This window comes from Antennarius striatus, chromosome 6 (assembly GCF_040054535.1).
Source record: "Antennarius striatus isolate MH-2024 chromosome 6, ASM4005453v1, whole genome shotgun sequence".
Classification (NCBI taxonomy): domain Eukaryota; kingdom Metazoa; phylum Chordata; class Actinopteri; order Lophiiformes; family Antennariidae; genus Antennarius; species Antennarius striatus.
Window position 1 is genome coordinate 2,612,501 of NC_090781.1, and position 7,500 is coordinate 2,620,000.

Genomic DNA, 7,500 nt, shown 5'->3' on the forward strand with positions numbered 1-7,500 from the left:
TTATTTATTTTCTGTGAAATTTTGGATGTTTTAAGTGAGTCTGCCTTGAACCTGACTGCGGGAGGTGTTGCATGGAGGGCATGAATATTCACACTCTGTTTTAATTTCATCACGCTGCAGGAATAAATTCCTATCGAACAAGTCGTCTCTGTGTCCAGACTATTGCGCACCAGAACACAACGCAGGGTAGTCGGAGCGTACGGATCGCCCCGGCTACATTGGTGCCGTGACCCGGATTTCCTCGTTGGAGATCATCGTCAGACTGATGACCGGTGGTTGCTGGAATAAGTAGGGACTTTCCAGAGATCTTGGAAAAATATGTTACAAACTGGGTATATTGAGAGTTATTGATGCTCAAAATTTTATAATTTGATCTTCCTTAAGTTTTTGCATTGATTGTGTGTATGCTAAGTTTTATTTACCTCTCTTTATTATTTTCATTTCAATGTCAACATACTGGGTTAAAATGGCTGATGATCAGGGTGCTAAGAGGCCGCACGGTTATGATGAGAGTATTGCAGTTATGACTCTAGGGCGAGGCAGATTTTTGGGTGATTGCACTCCAGTTAAGGGCGTCGGTAGAGTAGGTCATCCTGTTTTATCGTCAACTCGCATGCACCATGACGGTATTAGCCCACAAAATCAAGCACCTACACCTACACCTACTCCAGTCACCAGCTTTGCAGGCATGGGAAGAGGTGCAAGTGCAGTACATCCGCACATGCCCACTGATGCATCTTCTCCCAAGTCACTCAAGGCTAATGAAGACAACAGTCCTCCAGACTTAGGAAACCTCATAACTCAGTTAGCTCATCAAATCGGCGAGAGCATTGCAAACCAGATACAGAAGACTGCAGGTAATGGGAATGACAGAAGTGCCCCCACATCAAGTATAAATGTGGGAGAGGGACATCCAGAGTTGAATCTGACAGGAGTGAAGTTTGTAATGCAAGCAGATGTCAAAGAGCCGCCACACTTCAGGGGTGATGGGACAGACAAACATACAGTGCATGAGTAGGAGGAAGTTATGGATGTCTATCTGAAGAAAAGGGGTATTCCACCCCATGAACACTCCCAAGAGGCAATGTCAAAACTGGGCGGAAAGGCAAGGGATGTTGTTAGAGTGACACTGCGCAGCATCCCTTCTTTGAAACCTGCTGAAGACCCCAAGCTAGTTTTTGATATTCTTAAACAGCATTTCAGTGAGGTAACATATTCGTCAATGCCACTAGCAGATTTCTACAACACCTTACCTCTGACTGGGGAAAGTCCAATGGATTATTGGATCCGCCTGAACAAAGCGGTGGACGTAGCTGATGAGTGTCTGAGAAGGCAGGGAAAGAATGTTGAAGACCCTGCTCATGAAGTCACCATGATGTTTGTAAAGCATTGTCCTGACCCTGCACTTACCAGTATCCTGAAGTGCAAAACAGCAGAGAAATGGACATCACATGAAATACAAGAACACCTCATTGAACATCAGAGAGAAACCAAGACGAAAAATTCAGGCAAAGCATACCGTCCAGCACAGCACAGGCAGGTCGGTTCCCATGTTCAGGTTTCAACACTGGAAGATGCAACTATTGATAATGTGCAAGAGCCCATCTGTGAGCAAAACAAGTTGAGGCCTTCCTCCATTCCTCCTGTTGAAAGTGCTTGCATCCAGTCACTTATTGGCCTGCTAGATCGTGCTTTGGAGCAGAAGGCTCAGTCAGTAGTGAACACAGGATCAAACAGGGACAAAGCAAATTTTCCCCAGAGGAAATGTAAAGTTTGTCAGGCAACTGATCACTCCACCACAATGCACTGCAGGCAGGAGAACTTGTGTATGAGTTGTTTCAAACCAGGGCACTGGAAGAGAGAATGCCGACTACGTGGATCAAGACACAATGCCCCGCCCCACCTTAGTCGGTCTCAATCCAGAGAAGAACAAGGTACAGCATCTTTAAACTAAATGGCTCACGCCTGGAGAGGGGAAGTGTGGGCAAGAAAGAAATAACCCTCGAATGTGGTGAAGATTTGAAGGAAATATATGCAAACGTATGTAAAGTAATGCCTGATGACTGTACAGTAATTACCCAAAATACCCACAGAGTTGAAGAGTTTGGGGAATTATTTCATGCTCCGGTGACCATAAATGGTTCTGCCCAGCTAAAAGGGCTGCTCGACTCCGGATCAATGGCTTGCACAATAAGTGAGGTAGTGGAACAGAGACTGTTATCTGAAAATATTCTGACACAACAGCAAGAAATGACACAGAGCATTGTCCTTGTGGGTTGTGGAGGAGTGCAGGTGAGCCCTAAATGCATGTATGATATGGAACTGGAATTGTATGGGATTAAGTGCATGGTACCAGTCCTAGTGGTTGCTGGTCAGAAAGATGAGGTTATCATAGGCACCAACCTATTGAAATATGTAGTCAGTCAGATGAAGAAAGATAACACTTACTGGAAACTTATCGCATGCACTGCGCAAGAGACTGCAGAGTGCGAGCAGTTCCTGGAGATGATGGCTGGCCTCACAAGGTGGAAAGGGGAGGATATACCAGACAAGGTGGGCACAGTCAAGCTGACTCAGGCCGTGACATTACAACCCAAACAGGAATACTTATTGTGGGGTAGGCTGCCAAGTAATGTCCCCATGTCACCTGGAAGTACGGTGGTGGTGGAGTCAACCTCATCTAAGTGTGCCCCTCGAGGCATGATGGTAGGCAGAGTGATCACCCATCTCTGGGAAGATGGTTGGACCCCGATGAGAGTGACTAATGTCACTGAAAAGCCTCTCACTCTAAAAAGAAACTGCAAGCTGGCAGATGTCTCTCCCTGCATGGCAGCTGAAGACTTCACGGCGCTTCAAGGCTCCTGCCAGAGAGAAAATGATAGAAACAAGACAACATGTGACCGACCGAAGACTGCTGATAAAACTGACCTGAAACAGAAACTGACGGACCTTGGACTGGGAGAGGTTGACATTGATGGTTGCCAGGTGAGCCCCTCTACCAAGAATCAGCTGGTGGAAATGCTGGAACAATATCAAGATGTGTTCTCAAAACACCATCTAGATTGTGGGGAGGCCAAGGGTTTTGTGCATAGGATCCGGCTCACAGATGACCGTCCCTTCCGTCTCCCATATCGCAGAGTGCCTCCGGCTCACTACCGGAAGCTGCGTCAAGTCCTCACTGAGATGGAAGAGCAGGCAATCATTAGAAAATCAGTGAGTGAATTTGCTTCTCCTCTGGTCATGGTTTGGAAAAAGAATGGTGATCTCAGGATATGCACAGATTTCCGGTGGCTGAATGCAAGGACCATCAAGGATGCTCACCCTCTGCCTCATCAAGCAGACTGTCTTGCTGCCCTTGGCGGGAACTCCGTCTTCAGCACCATGGATTTAACATCAGGATTTTACAATCTGCCCATGCATGAGGAAGATAAAAAATACACCGCCTTCACAACACCTTTGGGCTTGCATGAGTATAATAGAATGCCACAAGGCCTCTGTAATAGTCCTGCATCCTTTATGCGAATGATGCTGAGCATTTTTGGTGATCTCAACTTTAGTACACTGCTGTGTTATCTTGATGATCTTTTGGTTTTTGCCCCATCAGAGCAAGAGGCCCTCAACAGACTGGAGGTTGTTTTTCAGAGGCTGAGAGAGCATAACCTGAAGTTGAGTCCTAAGAAATGCCACTTGTTGCGACAGTCAGTGAAATTCCTAGGTCACATTATTGATGGTGATGGGGTGGCTGTTGACCCAGGTAAAGTGGAGGTCATTGTCAGGATGAAAAAGAAAGACTTGATGGAGGATGATGGTTGCACACCTTCAGTTCGGAGAGTGAAGTCATTTCTGGGGATGATTTTTTATTATCAACATTTCATTCCAAACTGCTCCTCAATTGCAAAACCTCTGTTTGCTCTCACAGCAGGACAAAAACGGAGAGGGAAGACTAGTAAGTCAAACCAAAGGCCAGGTGTTTTTAGAAAATTAAAATCGACAGATTGGACTGATGATTGTGACTCTGCCTTCCTCAGCCTCAAGGAGAAGCTTTTGAACTGTGTGGTCCTCACCCACCCTGACTTCTCCAAACCGCTGATCCTGTCCATTGACGCCTCTCTCGATGGTCTTGGGGCAGTTTTGTCTCAGATACCGGACGGTGAGACAAAAACCCGTCCAATCGCCTTTGCAAGTAAGACTCTTACTGGTTCACAAAAGAGATATCCTGCCCACCGCTTGGAATTTTTAGCACTCAAGTGGAGTGTTTGCGAAAAATTTGGTCATTGGCTGAAGGGCCACTCTTTTACAGTGTGGACGGATAATAATCCTCTGACTTACTTAATGACAAAACCAAAACTAGATGCCTGTGAACAGCGATGGGTGGCCAAGCTGTCCCCATACACGTTCAATATCAAGCACATCCCTGGAACTAAGAACATAGTGGCAGACGCTTTGAGTAGAGACCCCTTCACCAGGTCAGTGAGTAAAAGGTTGATCAGTGAGCCATATGAGGATCTTTTGGCAGAGGCTGAAGGGACAAAGGAGGAAGGTGTGCAAGATGTTTTCCGGTGCAGAGTTCAATGCATTCAGACACTTGACCCTGTTTGTGCCGCCACAGGAATTCCTTGTAAAAATCAAGTTGGAAGCCAGGGTTCCTCTGATGTAAAGTCCATCTGTGAAGCTCATATTGAGTGGGAAAAGGCTGCGGAATCACGAGCAGTACAATTTTTGAAGGTTCTTCCTCAGTTGGCACCCCCTGAACGAGACACACTTCCAGCTCTGTCTCTTGAGGAACTGCGACACAGTCAGGAATCAGATTCTGACATCCGTGAGGTTCTGCTGTTGGTAGAACGGGGGAAACTGCCATCCAGGAGAAGGAGAAGCAATCTACCTCATATGGCACGAGCACTATGTAAGCAGTGGCATCGTCTGAAAGTCCAAGATGGAGTCCTCTATAGAACAAGTAGAGACCCATTAACTAGACACACAAGGTATCAATTTGTCCTACCCACCATTTGTAAAGCCGAGGCCCTTTCAGGCGTGCATGACCTTGCAGGACACCAAGGACAAGGCAGAACCTTGCACCTTGCCAGACAGCGCTTTTTCTGGCCTCGAATGGAAAGAGACATCAAGGATTATGTGAAATGCTGCCAACGATGTATCCTTGCGAAAACCCCTGAACCAGCTGCACGTGCTCCTTTGGAGAGCATTCACACCTCAGCACCCATGGAGCTGGTGTGTATAGATTTTTGGAGTGCTGAGGATAGCAAACAGAGATCAGTGGATGTTTTGGTCGTAACAGACCACTTCACAAAATTGGCCCATGCTTTCCCCTGTGTGAACCAGACTGCAAAACAGGTTGCAAAGAAGTTGTGGGACAATGTGTTTTGTATATATGGTTTTCCAGAGCGTATACATTCTGATCAGGGGGCAAATTTTGAAAGCAAACTCATATCAGAACTCCTCAATCTCACAGGGGTAGCGAAGTCACACACAACGGCGTACCACCCCATGGGAAACGGGCAGACTGAAAGATTCAACCGGACACTTGGCAGTATGCTACGCTCCTTACCACTGGCAGCAAAACAACACTGGGCACAACAGATACAAACCCTGACTTTTGCTTACAATGCTACCATACATGAAACAACTGGATATGCCCCATTCTACTTAATGTTTGGTCGTGTCCCTAGACTCCCAGTAGACATGGTCTTCCAACCGGTCCTGAGGGACAACAATGTGGTCGACTACAAGACCTATGCTAGCAAATTGATGGCGAGCCTTCATGAAGCTGCTACTATTGCTCAGGAGCATGCCAGAAAAGAGCAGCAGCACCAAGCTGATGGCTACAACAAGAGGGCCCGAGGCATCTGTCTGAATGTGGGGGATAGGGTTTTGCTAGCCAACAAAGCAGAGAAGGGAAAGAGGAAGTTGGCAGATAAGTGGGAACCCACTATCTACACAGTCATAGAGTGTAACCCCCAAACTCACATTTACAAAATCAAGGATGAGAGTGGGAAAACCAAGGTGGTGCATCGGAACCTGATATTGGATGTGAGCTTTCTACCGATCTCCGAACAGACCAGTGCAGAAGCTGATCCAGCCACCACAGATGAGGTCGGTGGGTCCCAGTCTCAGCTACCAGACGCCTTAAGTAGTCTGCCGGAGGAAACTCCAGAAAACTGGACCAAGTCATGGGTGAGCATGTCATCAGATGTGGACGGTGAGTCATTAGGAGATGGTAAAGAGTCGGAGGAGGGGGATGAGGTGTCACAATCCCCAACTTGGGGCTCTGATCAGGGGACCTATGCAACTTCCCAGGCTGACTCTATAGGCAGTGGCAGGATAGAACAGAGGGAAGAGGTGTTACCTGATGACCATAATGACTCTTTGGCCAGTGTTCATAACACAAGTGAGACAGGACTTGACAATTTACCTGAGACGATGGATGGTGATCAGGTCCCAGCACAAAATTCAGGGTCTGAGAGACATGTTGTCAGAACACGCACAGGTAGGGTTGTCAAAAAAGTAAATCGTCTGATAGAGACCATGATGCAAAAGCCAGTTACAAGGGGTATTGTGAATGGGTTTAATAGGAGGTCTCAGTCCCTGTTGACTCTGTTTTAAAGTGTAACAAGGGGAATATGTTCATGTGTATTTTGCAGAATATACATGGTTTTCAGTAAATGTCTTTTTTTTTTAATGCGGTAAATGTTCTCATGGGTGGGATTGTGTGCCAAGGTTTTATGTGGTGTATAAGGCACCATATTGACTAGGAGAGACAGGAGCCTGATCAACTCCTGTGCTCTCTGAACTTATTTCATAAGTAGCTTTAAATGCTGTGTTGGGGAATTAAATTCCAGGCGTCACCTTGGTTTGAGTAAATGTGAACATTGAGTCTCTTCTTATTACCTGACTTAAAGAGGGCAGTTCTCTCCATATGTTCAGGATTTTGGAGAAATTAAGGAGGGGTGAATGTAACAGACAAGAAAAGATTGTTTAACTTTGGAGTTTTATTAATTTCACCAAAATCCCTCACGATGTGTTTTGATTTCTTTTGAGGATGTGAAATTATTTATCTCAGTTTTATATTTTGTATTTCCTTTGCGCTTACGGTCAGCACCTTTATTTTGAAGAATAAAGGAAGTGATGTCCGTAACATCCGGTCTGTCCGACTCTCGTCAGTCTGCCTTGAACCTGACTGCGGGAGGTACGTGCACCGAGCCGCTGTCCAGAAAAAGTTTTAGTTACAAGTTTTGATGGCGATTTCTTGCGGTGATGCGGGGTGGCGTTGTTCGGTGACATGTTTGTGGTGTTTTCTGTTGTGGAATGTAATCGATTAGCTGCTATTGAATGGGAAAATGTAAGCTAGCTTTCCACGTGTTCTGCCTGTGTGCGTGTGTGTGTTAGCGGGTGTGTGGGGGGGTGCGCAGGAGCGCCCGTGCTAACTGTTCTCTCCTTTTTATTGCAACTTAACATATTTCCCCCTTGTGTTAGGTGTTGCATGGA